Genomic DNA, 16457 nt, shown 5'->3' with positions numbered 1-16457 from the left:
AGTGGGCACAGAAGCCAGGAGCAGGGAAAGCGCAGAGGCTTTAAGTGCAAACATATGTGTAACAACGCATGCTGATACACCACAGATGTGTTTGTGTGCATCTTGAATGAGCCTCAGTAAGAAAGAACTCGAAGGACAAAACGTCGGTGATGAAGTGCAGTATCTTGGATCCTGGTGAACTTCTTACCGGTCAGAAAGTAATTTTGGATTTCATTGTGCGGCGCTGCTGCTTTGTGAGGGATTACGGGTCTGATTGAAATGAACACGGGCCCCTGGCTCCGTCTCAGCTTGAGGTCCGCTGACATCTGAGAGCTGGCCATTTTAAACATGCACATAAAGCTTCCAATGTAGCAAGAATGCACAAGTCATTATCTTAAATGCAGCAAACACATTAAACATACGCTCAAGGCAGCAGATACAGCAGATCTGTGGCGCTGACACACACGAGTGTGGTCTGCACACAGGCCTGCAAAGTCAGGTTATGCAATCCAGAGAGAGTTCCAAAGTTATACGATTCAAACCACTGTGTGGATTAATGAGAGCCCCAGAGTTTGGACACGAATGAAAAGAGCAGAACATTTTGTTTTCTGATTCGTAACTGATCCTTTGATTGCAACACATTTTATCAGTTTCAGTCACATCCTGTGTGTTTCATCTTCAGTGTGTGCTGGAATGATATGCTTTGGGAGGAGATGTAGCGATAGATGACTTAACAGGCACTGAAACCCCAACAGTTAAAAAAATGGCCCATTTGTCCGACAGCCCGTTATCCCAAAAATGAATGCCCATTGCTCCAGAAATACACACTCTCCCTACAACAAAGATTACATGGCTATTTACTTTCCCAAAGTTTTTTCCCACTGGCAATGAACTTGACCACTATGCCTCATTTCACTTGTTGCCTTCATTGGTTGGGTAGTTTAGGCTTAGGCTGGAGGAGGGCAATTAGTTCGGTTCATGTTAAGAATATCAGGGTGAGCCAACCAGAAGCGGTGAAGGGCTGGTCATGCTTTCACCATGGTAGCATAATAATTATCCATGTGCTTCTGTTCATTGCACAGAGGCGTTTTTTTCCGGAACAATTTTCTTCGGAACAATGGGCTTTGTTTTCAGGATGACGGGCTGTCGGATAAATTTGCTTTTGGTCTAAAGGGATTTTTTTGGACCATTCAGGTTTTGGAAAGTGGGCCTATGGCGTAGCACTTGACTTAACAATTGACTGACGAACTGTTTTACCACTTGTCTACTTATATAGGGTTTTGAAGACAACAGGCTTCACACACACTGGGTTTTGCCACAGTCCTCTTCTGGTCTCATGCTCTCAAGAGAAGTGATGATGAATGTCTGTTTGAAACACCAACTAAATTCACCAGCTGACACATGCCAACACATTTTCAATGTCTGAGGGTTAGAAAAAACAATGTGCTCAACCATCGCCTTTTCCACAATGGGATTGGCCATAGTAGATATCTGTAGCCCAACATAACCCAGCTTCTGCTGGCTATGTTTCTTAAAAGCATTTTTCACAATTTCAATACTAATCATGATATAACCTGCTTAGTTTGCCTGCAACCACCTTTGATGCCATCTTTAAATGAATTCTTTAAATGAGATGGTTGTTTGGTTGGTCAACAAACAGACGTTCATACAGGAGACCACTGTTTGTGTTTGTGTCATGTGAAACCAAGTCCACGTTGACTTATTTTACCTCACTTTAGTTACTTTTTATGTAACTTATGTATGTGGCATTAATTAAGTACATAAGTTAGGTTTAAGCCTACTTATTTTACATACTTAATTTAACATACATAATTTAACCCAAGAAAACCAGAACGACGTACACCTACCTTGGAAGTTTACTTTGAAAAGACACTGTTTACATGTAACGAGCGGAAACTCACGTTTTCGTTGAATACAGAAGTTTATTATGAAAAGACACGTGTAACAAGCATGTAACAAGCATGTAACAAGCAGAAACGGACACTAGAGGGAACCTATAGCATCATACTTTGAAGCTTAGGGCCACTCGGTATTTGACAAGTTGGGAAAGAGAATGTGTCGGATTCACAGACTTTTACTGAAACACAGACCAGCACGGAATGAGTCCCCCAGATGACACATCAGACCGGGTGAGCCAGGTATCTCAGAGCAAAGCCAGACTCAATGCACAGCTCAGATATGTGAAATATGACGCCGTGGTGGTGCAAGCCTGCTCAGTATATACACGTCCACATGATGCAGCATACCTCCAGCACATGGCGGCCTGTGCTAAGGTGCCATAAATCCACCAGGCTGCTTTCATCTGAGAGCAGAGCTAAATTGACAACAAATGTTGTCCTTTTCATCTGCCTCCTCAAGGTTCTGACAAAGTGCTTCCAGAGGAAGGCGTCATGTCCTGAGGGCTCATATTTATGTGTAGAGATGTTAAATGAACCCATGCATGCTGGACTCTGCAGGCCGAACGGTTGAGGGTTTGAATTCCTGCCAACCCATCCCAACTAATGTTTTGGTGTTGATTTACAATATAGCGCTGCAAACGTTCCTCAAGCAAACACCCAGTCAGGCCACAGCTTGCAGGATGTTCCCACTTCAAACTACGTTCTCCATCGTCAGAGGCCCATTTTAGATCCGCAAACAGAGTCGTGATACATTCCATCTCGATAATAAACACGTGCTAAGAGTGTGGTAGAGGACTGGGTCAGAAAACAAGCCCCAGGTGAGTTGGAGAAACATCTCCGGAGAGTGAGCTCGGTTTCACGGGCTCTGCCAAGCCAACAAACAGTGGGAACACATCACAGCAGCAAGGCTCAATTCAGTGCATTTCTTTGAGACCGGTTTCCAGTCCAAAACTGCTAAGCAAAGCCTGAGTCCGCAGATATGTGGACTGAAATCACCCAGCAGCTGACCACGGTCATAACTGTGTTATTTAAGGCTCTGTAAACTCACGGCTTCCAACCAAGCGCGTGGCACATCGTTTATTAAGCTGTTTTCTAACTGCGTGTCAACACCAACACAGAACGGGCCTTTCATGATAACTTGATGTATGACACCGCATTCAAATCACATAAAACAACATACCAGAACATCGTGTGCTGTAAGAATAGTTAGGAAACAGACACAGGGCCCTTATTTATAGATGGAGGTAAGAATAAATAGAACAGAGGTACAGTTCAGCATTTTGAGACTTGAGCATAACAAGACCAGGTACAAATGTAAAATATATGCGTGCACTAAATTGCTAAATTGTGTCCAAATTGTTAAAGGAATAAATGAGAATTCCTGGATATTTTCTGCTGTTGTTCCAGTAATATTCATTCTTAACTCTATAAAAACCAAGAAACATCAAAAAATGCAATGGCTTTTTTACATTATTGACTAATCCTGTTTGGATTGCACACAGCAGTGGCGGGCCGTCAGGGCCTGCAAGGCCTTCTCTGCTGGCCTAAACAGAATCACAAAGCTATATCTATTTTATAATTCAATAATTTTTCTTAAATACACTACATGTATTATAATTTATAAAAATATTTTTCCCATTATCTTATTTTCTCATTGCACAGCTACTGTCGTCCTCAGTTGCTCTGCGTCCAGTGCAGCTTGTTTTAAGTAGAGCTTTTATCCAGTCAGATCTCACCTCTGTGTCTCTAGGTAAGAAGAGAGGCAGAGGCCTGCAGAGTCTCTCCTGCAGCCAGTGCAGATTAAAGTAAATGGGGACGATATTGTTGATTGTCATAGTGTTCAACCAATCAGATCTTTAGTTTGACATGTTGGGCGTATTCTTTGACGATCAGAGCCTGCGCGCCGGCCTATAATGACGTCAGCAACATGCCGCTCAGTGTAGCTTTGCCGCGAGGTGCAGAGTGTGCTGTGATTGGTCAGTGGGCGAGCACGTGACTATCGTGAAACGAAATTTAACATGTTGTAGATGTTAATACAGATGTACAGATGTACCACACCATGACACAGGAGACTGAGACGAGGAAAGACATTGCAGAGCAGTACGTTCAACATTCAAGTTGTGAAAGTAAAATCCTATGATCATCTCTTTGGGTCGTGGCTTGTCATTAAGGAATGATGGCGGATCCCACAGCCAGGCCAGCTGAGAACATTATATTTTCCTTATATTTTTTGAATTTAGGCTTTTGCATTTTCTAAATGCTCTAGCATTATTCAAACGACTCCTACCGAATGGTTTAATACGAAGTTGTACATAGTTACAGCCTTAAAAATGAATAATAACTGTGGTGCCATTATGTGGTTATAAGGTGGTATTTCAGTTGCAGGACAGCAGTGAAGGCCCAGGTATAAAATGCACGGCCTACCACTGGCATGTACCCATCCTTTAGCCACTCTGTCATGGCTATAAATAGCGGCAGCTAGGTGGGCTAACCAACTGAAAGAGTGGAGAGATTTGTGCGGTGTGCGAGATGTTTCCATGAGGTTTGGGTTACATGTTGAAGTATTAATTGATACAGTTTATCTGTGTCAGTAGCCTGACCGCTGGAGTCTGTACAGTATGTGCCACATGACTGTAAGATCACTTTGTAACCCTTCTCCTCTTTATGCTGTTTTAATGTTATGTACTTGTGTACATGCTACTTCTACAGAGGTAGAATCAAATGAATCGGTCTTCTCAGATTACATCCACACTAAACCTGAAAGCACACAGTGTCTTTCACAACCCAAAACAACCTATTTTTCAATATTGTTTCAAGACTGAATACATATGAAATAATTGTGTATACTGTATATCGTTGATCAAGCAGCACAGCAGCATTGCAGCTGTATTCATTCTGGCTGATTTTGTCAGATGACTTTCTGATCATGAATTTGTGATTTGATTGACAGTTAATGCTTGTCCTCCAACAAATCAAGCCCAAATATAGTTAACTGTCAGCGTTTAGCCAAACACACCATCAAAACAATAAAAGAGAGCAAGCGGCGCAGAGTAGCGGCTGAGGGGTCGGCAATGCAACCGGCTGGTTAAGAGTAGTGAGTGAGGTGAGGAGTCAGCTGACACTCAGTGACGGTAGTGACGGTATAAAACATGCAATAAAAAATGTTTTCAGAAAGTGTAAGGCGCCACAATCATGAGAGGTTTTTAAGCATGCAGCCATAACTGTGTACCAAAAATGTACAGTGGTGAACATGTGTATTTGCTCGCTCTCACACCATGGTGTAAATAGAAACAAATCATTTGTACAACAAATTTAGATCTATCGGCCGACCTCGTGGTTTGAGCAGCCTTGATCTCTGATTCCTGCCACGAACCCTGTTGATGGGACACAAAGAAAGCTCACTTCGGAGCGAGCTTCTCTTTTCGTCAAGAGAAAGTTTTATTGCAACATGCACAGAGGAAAAAGTAGTTTTATCCGTGTCCCTAAGCAGGGCAAAGGCCGTGGGTTTCATCAGCAGCTATCATGCAAGCCAGGAATGCTCGGCGGCTGTGTCTGCAGCAGGCCTCCTCCCCACAGTCTCAGCAGAAAGGAGGGAAGAGAGAGGATACACTGAAGAGACATGAATACAACTGAAAGGATTTCAGATTTAAACAATCTAAAGTGCATGGTGATGTGCCTTTAGGGAGTGTCCAATTCCACTTTTGGTGATTAAACAACGCATAATCTGACGCAAAGAAAGGCGCAAGAGGTAAAGTGGTGGTATTTAGTCTCTTAATCAATCATAGGTGTGTGTTTTGCGAGTAACGTGAATCAAACCAATCAGACTGTAATCTGCCGTTCCCTTTAAAGCCACCTGCACCTGGACCAATGCTATTTAAATGGAGCATTCAGCAAATTGGGGGGGCGAGCGGTTTTCTGCTGTGAAAATGTTTTTGAAAGGCTAAATGCCAACAAATATGGATATAATATCTTTTCGTTGGATAAAAACTCTGGAAATGATGACATCTATCTTGTTTTAATACACGTCCCATTACACTCACAACTGAAGTGCATTCTAAACTATACGCTTCGAGGGGAGCGTGTTTTTTCAAGGGTCACGGCTGCAGTTTTAAAAATTAGCTTAATGTTGTAAACTGAAACAAAACCACAAAAAAACAACGTGGATATGCAAAGGCAACAAAACGTCTTGGTCAGGTTTCGCTAAAACATAATAGTTTGGCATTAAATTGAATTCAGTTGGTATGTTTGTGATGTTATTTAAGTTACAGATGTGAATTGATGTTGACTTTTGGTTTGGAGCCACCCATCCCTGCTGACCTCCCTACATGGATTTAGTCTGTACAACACGTATATATAATTTGTGATATGTCAAAAATGTATGTAACACAATGAATACATAAAGAAAAATATAAGCGTCACAGCATTCAAATGTTGATTTATGAGTGTCAATGTTATGAATGGAGCCTTGAAGCTTCCACCTATTCGGTACAGCCTTAGAATTGTGTTATATTGATATTGTGTTTGCTGATTAGGAGGGAACTCGGTTTACTATTTGTCGCTATCCATTTATTGGGTCCTGAATCTGGACGATGCATGACTTGCAGCCGGGCACTACCAGAGAGGCGATGTGCAATGCATGTAGACATCAGCCTCAAAACGCCGCTGTTAATTATAGCTTTCTTGGTGTGAACCATGTTGCAGAGAAATATGAACCTTTTAGAATTTTGCTTTTTTGTGCAGGATAGCAGCTGCAGTCAGCTTAGATTCACAGAGACAACAAACGGCTGCACCTTCACTACAGTTTAGGCGCCTTCAATTTCAGACGAAGCTCCTTCAGCCAGGAGACCGCTGTTTGTGTCCCCTGTGTGAACTTAAATAACGTTGCATCCGTAGTTCTTTTTACCCAAATCACAATATTTTTTCCCGAAAAGCTAACTAAGTAGTTTTGTTGTCTAAATCGAACTAGGTTGTTTCCTGTGAAGACGGAAGTTTACTTTGAAAAGACTGCATGCATACATAACTAGCATAAATTGACATGTGCTGGACTTTTGTCGGAAAACGATGAGGAGAGGTTGGATGATGATGATGTCTGTTCCTGGTGTTCATTCATTCTCTTGTCCAGGGTCATTTCCTCAATTTATTGTTGATGGAATCTTTTTGTATGTTATTTTTATTTGGATAATTTTTAGCCCATTGGCTAATCTTCCTAGAGTCCACATTAAAAAACATTTAAAAATACAATAATTCATAAACAATTCAGCACATAGCTGCATACATCTTATACATACTTGTAATAATACACACATGCAACCTACATACATCGGCACATATATATGTAAACATCATCTACATGTAAGATGTATGTTGATTTCAGAGCGTTAAAATTGAAATATTGATGCTACTGCTTCCTTTTGCAGCACGTTTCAAATTGTCCGACCAAACCATAAATACTTCATTGTCACATTGATAGCCTGTTAAGGCTTTTGTCGAATTTCCTTGAAAAGCCACAACAAACTAAATCCAACTCATTAGATGGTTTGGTTTCACACAACCACCAGAATGTTGGAGAAAAGCTAATTTCCTCATGCTTGTTCCCATCAAACATTCATCAAGCTGTGTGGAACAAAGCCCTGATTGGCTTGAGTGAGGAGATCCAATTGTACAAGGTTGGAATAGCTATGAAAAAGATATCCATATAAATATGTATTCATCTTAGTGAGAACGAAGAGCTAGCCTCAGGTCGGATGTATCATTTAGACTTCCACTTAATGAGCTGTTGAAAGGAAAAAATTATAAATCTGTAGCCTCCCATCAGGGAGTTAGAGATGTAATTCAACTGTGCTGAATTACAAGACATGGTTGTACGAAAATCTCAAATATTAAAACTGATCGACCCCTGGTGGTTAAACCGATCACACTACACTACAAGAGTGAATCTATTGAAACTATTTTCCAATAACAATTCCCCAAAATGAATCAAAATCATATTTTTTCAAAATAACACTTGTAGTACAACAGGAAGGAGCCCATTGATGTGTGAAGCGATTTTGGTCATGCTACACTTTTCAACAGCAAAGCTATTGATTATTATTTTTCATAAATATTCACAAAAATGTATAAAAATCATATTTTTTCAAAATAACACTTGTAGTACAACAAAGAGGAGCCCATTGATGTGTGAAGTGATTTTGGTCATGCTACACTTTTCAACAGCAAAGCTATTGATTATTATTTTTCATAAATATTCACAAAAATGGATAAAAATCATATTTTTTCAAAATAACACTTGTAGTACAACAGGAAGGAGCCCATTGATGTGTGAAGTGATTTTGGTCATGCTACACATATCAACAGCAAAGCTATTGATTATTATTTTTCATAGATATTCACATAAATGTATAAAAATCAGATTTTTTCAAAATAACACTTGTAGTACAACAGGAAGGAGCCCATTGATGTGTGAAGTGATTTTGGTCATGCTACACATATCAACAGCAAAGCTATTGATTATTATTTTTCATAAATATTCACATAAATGTATAAAAATCAGATTTTTTCAAAATAACACTTGTAGTACAACAGGAAGGAGCCAATTGGTGTGTGAAGTGATTTTGGTCATGCTAGACTTTTCAACAGCAAAGCTATTGATTATTATTTTTCATAAATATTCACAAAAATGTATAAAAATCATATTTTTTCAGAATAACACTTGTAGTACAACAGGAAGGAGCCCATTGATGTGTGAAGCGATTTTGGTCATGCTACACCTTTCAACAGCAAAGCTATTGATTATTATTTATCATAAATATTCACACAAATGTATAAAAATCATATTTTTTCAAAGTAACACTTGTAGTACAACAAAGAGGAGCCCATTGGTGTGTGAAGTGATTTTGGTCATGCTACACTTTTCAACAGCAAAGCTATTGATTATTATTTTTCATAAATATTCACAAAACTGTATAAAAATCATATTTTTTCAAAATAACACTTGTAGTACAACAGGAAGGAGCCCATTGATGTGTGAAGCGATTTTGGTCATGCTACACCTTTCAACAGCAAAGCTATTGATTATTATTTTTCATAAATATTCACACAAATGTATAAAAATCATATTTTTTCAAAATAACACTTGTAGTACAACAAAGAGGAGCCCATTGGTGTGTGGAGTGATTTCGGTTACATTACATTGCATGACAGTGAAGCTATTGAATATTGTTGTCGTAGGTATTTTCGGCATTGCACTTTGTAGACGGTCCCTGCGCACTCGTCTCGCAGCCAGCTGCTCATTGACACCAATGCTGATTGTCCAGCTCGGAGGAGTCCGTAAACCGGCCCGTTTTAATTTAATTAAGGTTGTAGCTTGTTGCCTACCTCACTACGGTTACAGGGAGGTAACGTTTGTATTTTAGCAACGTTTCGTTAACGATTTATTGAACCGGGAAGTCCGAATCTGTCAATATCTTTCTAACTTTACCTAACCCACTGCTGCTCCAGAGACTTTGCTTTCACTTTGCTTTCTCCGGCCGCTGTTTTTCACCTGGTGAGTGTGCAGGTGAAACAGCTGAACATAGCACATGTGTAACCCATTTCTGTGCAACTAACCACCTGCGTGTTCTGGCAGAGGGGATTTATAGCGTGGAAAAGACTAATGGGACCAAACAAGTTGTGAAAGGCTTTTTTCTCTGTGACACAGCGGGAGCCCTGGGAAGGGAAACACCTGCTCAGTCATTTGAAACCCAGGCTGCCAAAAGAGTTGGCTGGCTCACATGTATGACGCGTTCAAATGTCTCTGACCTCGGTAATCGGTTGAGGCGACTTGTAGGAAGAGGAGATCGAGGTCCTGTCTTTAACATTCGTGACCCTATTTTTCTTCCCGTTATCTAAAGAATGTGGTTCATTTTGACAAACCTATAAGATTATCATCGCCTCTGCAGTTGCTCTTTAGCTCTATGGAGCTTTTTTTCCTAAAACTTTAGTGTTTGGTTGTTTCCCGTTTCCAACAATGCACCAGTTGACCAAAACCAAATGGTGTACTCTGTCTCCTTCAAAATAAAGTTCCCACACAACTAAACTGCATTCTAAATGATGTTGATATTCTGATATTCTTACCCTACACATAACAGAACTCACCCCTCATTCCTCAACATAACCAACCCAAATTATTTGGGCCAATATAACTATTTATTGATTTCCAATGACACCCTTTGGTATTGCTGATCAATGCTTTAGCCATGCCTTAATCATGTAATGTATTGAGTTTAAATATCTACATTTTAGGGCTTATCCAGCCAAATGTTGATGTATGTGATTGTAATACAAGCGGCGTGGAAAGTAGGAATGATTAGTGTTCTAAAGTCAGCAAGTTGTGTTTTACTTATAAATGTTACCTGTTTCCCCCTGCTTCCAGTATGTATGCTAAGCTAAGCTAAATGCCAGCTGGATATACATTTAGCTTACAGACACAATAATTGGTATCAATCTTGCTCCTGAGGCATAAGCGGTATAGGTGAATGCTCGATGTGCCATCCATCCATAGAGGCATGCCAAATGAGGGGAGGAAAAAAAAAATCTATAATTTGTAATATTTGTTTATAACACTATTTTGATAGTATTATTTCATAATATTTTGTAAAAGCCCACAACAACATAAAAATGTAACCTATAAATAGGCCCTATTTTCTGGGTTGCCCGCAGCGTCATACTAATAACATTAAGATCTGTTAGTGCCACCTTAAATCATTAGGGAGAGGTGGGAAGACTATTCTGGTGTTTGGGGAATAGCCTGCAACATCATTTTGATAGTTTTTCATTTTAAGATTGATCTACATCGCTTAATATCAAATACATAAAGCCATAAGCAGTTTCTATGTCTATGACCACATGATTGTTGCTGGAAGTAGCTGAGATATAAGAGCACCGGCTAAAATCACCAAAATGGTCAGAGCCGGTTCTGCACTCTGAGCAAGAAAAGCAAAGCATAATTCCCACAATGTGGAACTCTGCCTTTAAGTTTTGTCATTTACTGAGTGGAGACGAGTTTACAGCGGTGAATATACGGACAGTATAATACATTTTGACCAAACAGGGATGAAACGAGGGTTCATTTCTACATATTAAGAGCTAGTGCAGCTTCATTCATTCATTCATGTACTATACGTCCAGGTAACACATAACCATTGTTTCAACAGCAATACTGTTTGGACCTGCATCATGTCATCACTGGTGAACTAGTCTTGATGTGTCAAATTGGTAAAGTGCTCCTCTAAGCTGCAACTCACAAAGAGCTTTGCTCAACAGTTTTACTTCAGGAGTTTCTCACTGCCTCATCTCATTTCAGTTAAGGTTAATCAAGCTTTGCTCTTTTCAAAGTCCTTGTTGCCTCCTCCTCCCCCTCCCCAACCCTGTCTCCATTACTTACTCCAGGATTCGGTGAGTCGTTCGTCTGGCAGCGTCCTGGGATTTTTTTTTTAACCGAGCTGTATATTATTTTTATACCTTGAGGTGCTGCAAAGTGACCTCCAACGCTGCGAATCCCGGCACCTGGTGCCAAGGTGAACATGGACCAGGCTTTAGGCAGAAAGTCACGGGATGCCAGCACATTAACGCACACTTGACAGTAGAGTACCAAAGTGAAGGATTTTTAGAGAGAACTTCATCTTTTGCTGATTTCAACTGAAAAATGATTTATGTGTGTCGACCTATGATTGTTATTACATTCAACACTGTGCGCGTGTGTGAGTTGGTTGGTTGGGGCTGGTGGTGGTGGTGGTGGTGGTGTTGGGGGGGGGGGGGGGGGGGGGGGGGGCAGGTGTTTTACTTTATTCCAGGAAAGCCAACGGAGCACACTGTGTATTTATAGTCAGTGGATCTCCAGCTGTGGAGCCTGAGTTCGGTGTGAAAATACACTCAGACGCCTGGATACACAACAGCGACCCCACAGGAGTGTTCTCAGCCAATCAGGACACACACACACACACACACACACACACACACACACACACACACACACACACACACACACACACACACACACACACACAAGCAACAATTATAATCTCCATGATGGATATGCGGAGCTCCTGGGCACACTGCAGAGTATAGAGCAGCATCGCAGCCTCCTCTGTTTTATGGCAGGGTACTGCCCCCTTGTGTATGAAAAAGGAAAGACAATAGAATGGTGGCAACACAACACACGTCCTTCTTTACTTATTAAAATGACCAGATTACATTCAATAAAACCTATTCCCTCAAAATAATGTAAAACTAAAATGTAAAACATATGCCTGTATTGGCTTTATTTGGCACTAAGTATAGAAAGCGAAGACATGTGCATGCACACACACACACACTAAAACTATCCAACCACAGTGCCTCTGGTGCTGGTCTGATGGTCAGGTTACTGTATGCTGAGTGGATCATTAACATGAGTGATAACTGAGGACCAGAACCAACCAGTTCAGATTAAACGAAGGTTGACACAACCTTAGGGAGGACCTTCATTTGCATAAAACATTCACTGTAGCCCCTTACTCTAACCTACACCATCACAACTAGATTCCTTACCCCAACCCTTACCCTTACCCGAAGCCTGATTCTGGCCTGAACCTTAAAACCAAGTCTGAAGCCTCTAACAGGCCATCTGAGGTCTGGCCAAAGTGTCCTCACTGTCCAAAAATATCCTCAATCTGAAACTCAGATTGGTCCTCACAAAGATAGGTGTAGAAGTACTCGCACACACACAAAACACATGTTTGTGGTAATAATGAGAGAAACACAGATATAGATCAGTTGACTGTCCAGAGGTTTCATTCTTGGAGTTGCGTTGTTTCGCTGCGCTTTTTTCGACACACCGACTTTGACCTTCATGCCCTTTGACCTTTCTGAACAGGAGTAACAACAACAGCAACCTTATCAGCTCCAAGGTCAGTTAGTGAGTTTGTCTTTAGCTTGATCTGTGAGTGTCCGCATGACCGTGGCAGTAATGTAAGAAAAGCCGTAGAACAGATTCCCCATTACACGTGTGTGATTAGCAGTGTATTGGACAGACGGTCAAACAGGTTGTGCAACGACCGCCATGCTGCTGACGTTTGTTTGGAGCTTTGCATAACGGCCAACCTGTTTGGAGTGTAATGACCTACAGTGACAGTCTCCTTATCTCTGCTTCATTGTGAAATCTACCTACCAGGAAATGCCACAGTCACTTTGTTTAAATTACTTTTTAAACACTTGGAGGGAAATGGATCTCATGTTAGACTTCTATTTGTTGATTTCTCCTCTGCTTTTTAACACAATTCAACTCCATATTTGAACCATAGGCTTTTAGAACAATATGACTTAAGTCACAATCTTGTGGGCTGGATTCTTGACTTTGTAACGAATAGGACACAAAGAGTGAGGGTAAATGGAATTCTGTCTGACCAAGTTTGCTCCTCCACTGACTCCCCACAAGGATGTGTGCTTTCGCCCCTATTATTCATCCTCTACACAAATATGTGTCAGAGCAGGTATGAAAATAGGACCATCTTAAAGTATGCAGATGTTATTGTTAGTCGGCTCCAGGACAATGAGACCAGCCACGGCCCGGTCATCGACGACTTTGTGAAGTGGTGTGAGGAGTATCTTCAATTAAACATATCTAAAACCAAAGACATGATCATTGATTTTAGAAGACGAGCCCACACACATGAAGTCATATCCATTCATGGTCAGACAGTGGAATGTGTACAATCTTACAAATATCTTGGGACAATTATTGACTCAAAACTGAACTTTGAAGCAAACTGTGTAGAAGTGTGCAAAAAGGGGCACCAGCGATTGTTTTGTTTGAGGAAACTGTTCTATTTCCTTGATGACCTTATTTTATCGTGCTTTTATTGATTTTATCTTTTTCTTTGGTGTCATGGTTTGGAAACCGATACAGAAACTCTCTGCATCAAATTGTTAAATGGTCTAGCAGGCTGATTGGTGAGCTCTACTGTAAGAGTTTCTTGAATGACGAGCTCAACAAACCCACTTCTATCATCATGCTTTGTGCCTTTTGAATATCTCATTATTTAGCATTTATTAGTTTTTTTGTATTGTATACAAGTCCCTGTTTCCTAATAATTTCCTAGAAAGTGCTCCAGGATTATGTAAATCGTTGTTTAAAAACACTGTTGATCGCTAAAGGCTAGCATAGCCTCTTTCAGTCTGCGCACAGCCGGTCAGTTGAGCTTGTAAAACGGTGCAATTTGTCCATAAGCAGCATACAATTCAATGTAATGTAGGAAACATAATTGCAAATGCTAAAATGTAGATTAACAGCAGCACAAGTAAAATAAGAGTGCTTAAGTCAGTTCCAGTAGCGGCTAACAATTAAATAACATTAGCTAACATTAGCCACTGTACAGGGTAATTGACCATGCCGGCCCAAAAATGACTGGAGCTGCATTATATTGTTTATAAATCCGACTTTTAGTTTGTGAGAGTTACAGAGTCTAAATTTGGTTATTTTATAAACATTCACCTGGAAATAACAAAAAGCTGCTTTTCAACTCAACATAGCTAAACTAAATGTAAAAATACAAGTTTAAGAGCATCAGTTTTTTATATTAAAACCTGGTACTTGTAGCACTGGTGCTGTGTGTAATATTAGTAGCCTCTGCCTCACTGTGACTTAGCACAAAACGACTATCTCTCACTAAACCAAACCACACCCACAGGGTTCACATACATTGACAGACATGGTCTTCAGGGCCGGGGTAGGTGGTGTTTCCAGGAAGGACATTAAAACAACCGCCATTTCTATTCCTGTCGCTCATTTTTTCCCAACATCTCTTTCGAAACCCCTCCTCTCTCTCTGACCTCTCAGATTTTCCCAACTTACCTTCTCCTCCTGGGTGATTTTTAATATCTACATTGATGACACTGACTGATAACCTTCCATTGGTGGCATTCCTGAAACCGCTACAAGGCTTCAACTTCACACAACATATTAACTTGCCCACCCACAGCGGTGGTCATGTTGGATTTGGTCTGCTGCACTGGTCTTATAATGCATACTCTCCAGCCTCAACCTCAACCTCTGTAAACAACTGGCATGTCACTATGGACACTGACATCCCTGCCTTCATCGCAACCAGAACTGACTACAGCAACAGCCTTCTTTATGGCACATCTTCAGAAGATCCTCAATAAACTCCACTATGTACTGCTGTATGGCTTCCTTCTGCTTGTGTGATTTGCTGTCCTTGATATTGGCTGTCATCATGTGTTACTATGTCTGTGATTGCTTTAACCACGTTTGTGTTTATTACGCAATCAATCAATCACAGGTTTTCCGTAAGTCACCTATTTAAGTCTTTTCTTCCTACTTATACATTTCTTACTTCCTTTTTTACTTTTTTAAGGATTTAAAAGGTTCTATATAATATTCAGAAAATTATTCAGGATATAAGGTTAATTTATTGTCATAATGCAACACAGCGATGTGCAACAAAATGCAGTTGTAGCCCATTTGTAACGCAACAAACACATGACAAACCAAACATAAACAGTAGTACATTCCTGTAGTGCATTCTTTTGAATTTGCATCATAAGGAATGTAAACAGCAGAAAACAAACCTGAATCTCTGGGCAGATAATATGGCCGATATTTTTACATCAAAGATTCAACATGAGGAAAACATTGTCCATCAACTTTGACTGTGTTTGAGCACCAAACATCGTGATGTAATCACATAGTCCAACTCCTCTCATCCCACCAGAGTCCTGTTCTCTGTCAGGTCTGGCTGGGTGGGCGGCCGTGGGTGGGGATCATCTCAAAGTCCGCAGCACTTAATTCAATCCCCTCAATTTATAGCTGCAAACAACTGTTGTCCATGGAAAGATATAGTATCTGAGCAGAGGATGATGTCTCTCTCCCTCTGTGTGTGTTGTTATCACAGATTCTCTGTTTGTCCGGGCCGGATGTGCATGTTAGTGCATTTGAGTCTGTCTGTTGTTCCGCACTGGCAAGCTCACGGCCTACGCTAGCGTAGCGCCCACCCTCTAGTTCAGCCTCAGGTAAACACTGTTAGCTCTGTCTGCACTGCTGCCGTTGTTTGCACTGTTAGCGCCGTGAGCTGTCACCATGTTGAGGACCTCAAAGACACATCTCTTTTTTTAATCTTTATTGACTAATTGGTTGAAAAAATGTCTTGAAATTTCACAGAAACTATTGTAGGAACACAGAAGACAAAATACATGAAACATTTTAGTATATTTGAGTACTTTATTGTGGCGGCCATAGTTGTTGTGGTCTTACATAAACTGTAAGACTACAACAGTACCTCCATAATACTCATAATATTCCTGTGTTTTTTGAGCATGAAAGGTCATGTTTGACCTTTGGGAACATGTGTGACAAAAAACATAATTATTGTTTAATATCTCAGTACAGACAATTATGTTGCTATAAAATATATGTATTGTCACATAGACATTTCTCCCTGTGAGAATATGTTTTGCACAGTTAAAAAAACACACATCGGGCCATTTGTAATATTCTCGTATGATTTATCAAAGTTGGCATTTCCC

The sequence above is a fragment of the Melanostigma gelatinosum genome (assembly GCF_949748355.1).
Source record: "Melanostigma gelatinosum genome assembly, chromosome: 3".
Lineage (NCBI taxonomy): Eukaryota > Metazoa > Chordata > Actinopteri > Perciformes > Zoarcidae > Melanostigma > Melanostigma gelatinosum.
This window is presented reverse-complemented; position numbering follows the sequence as displayed.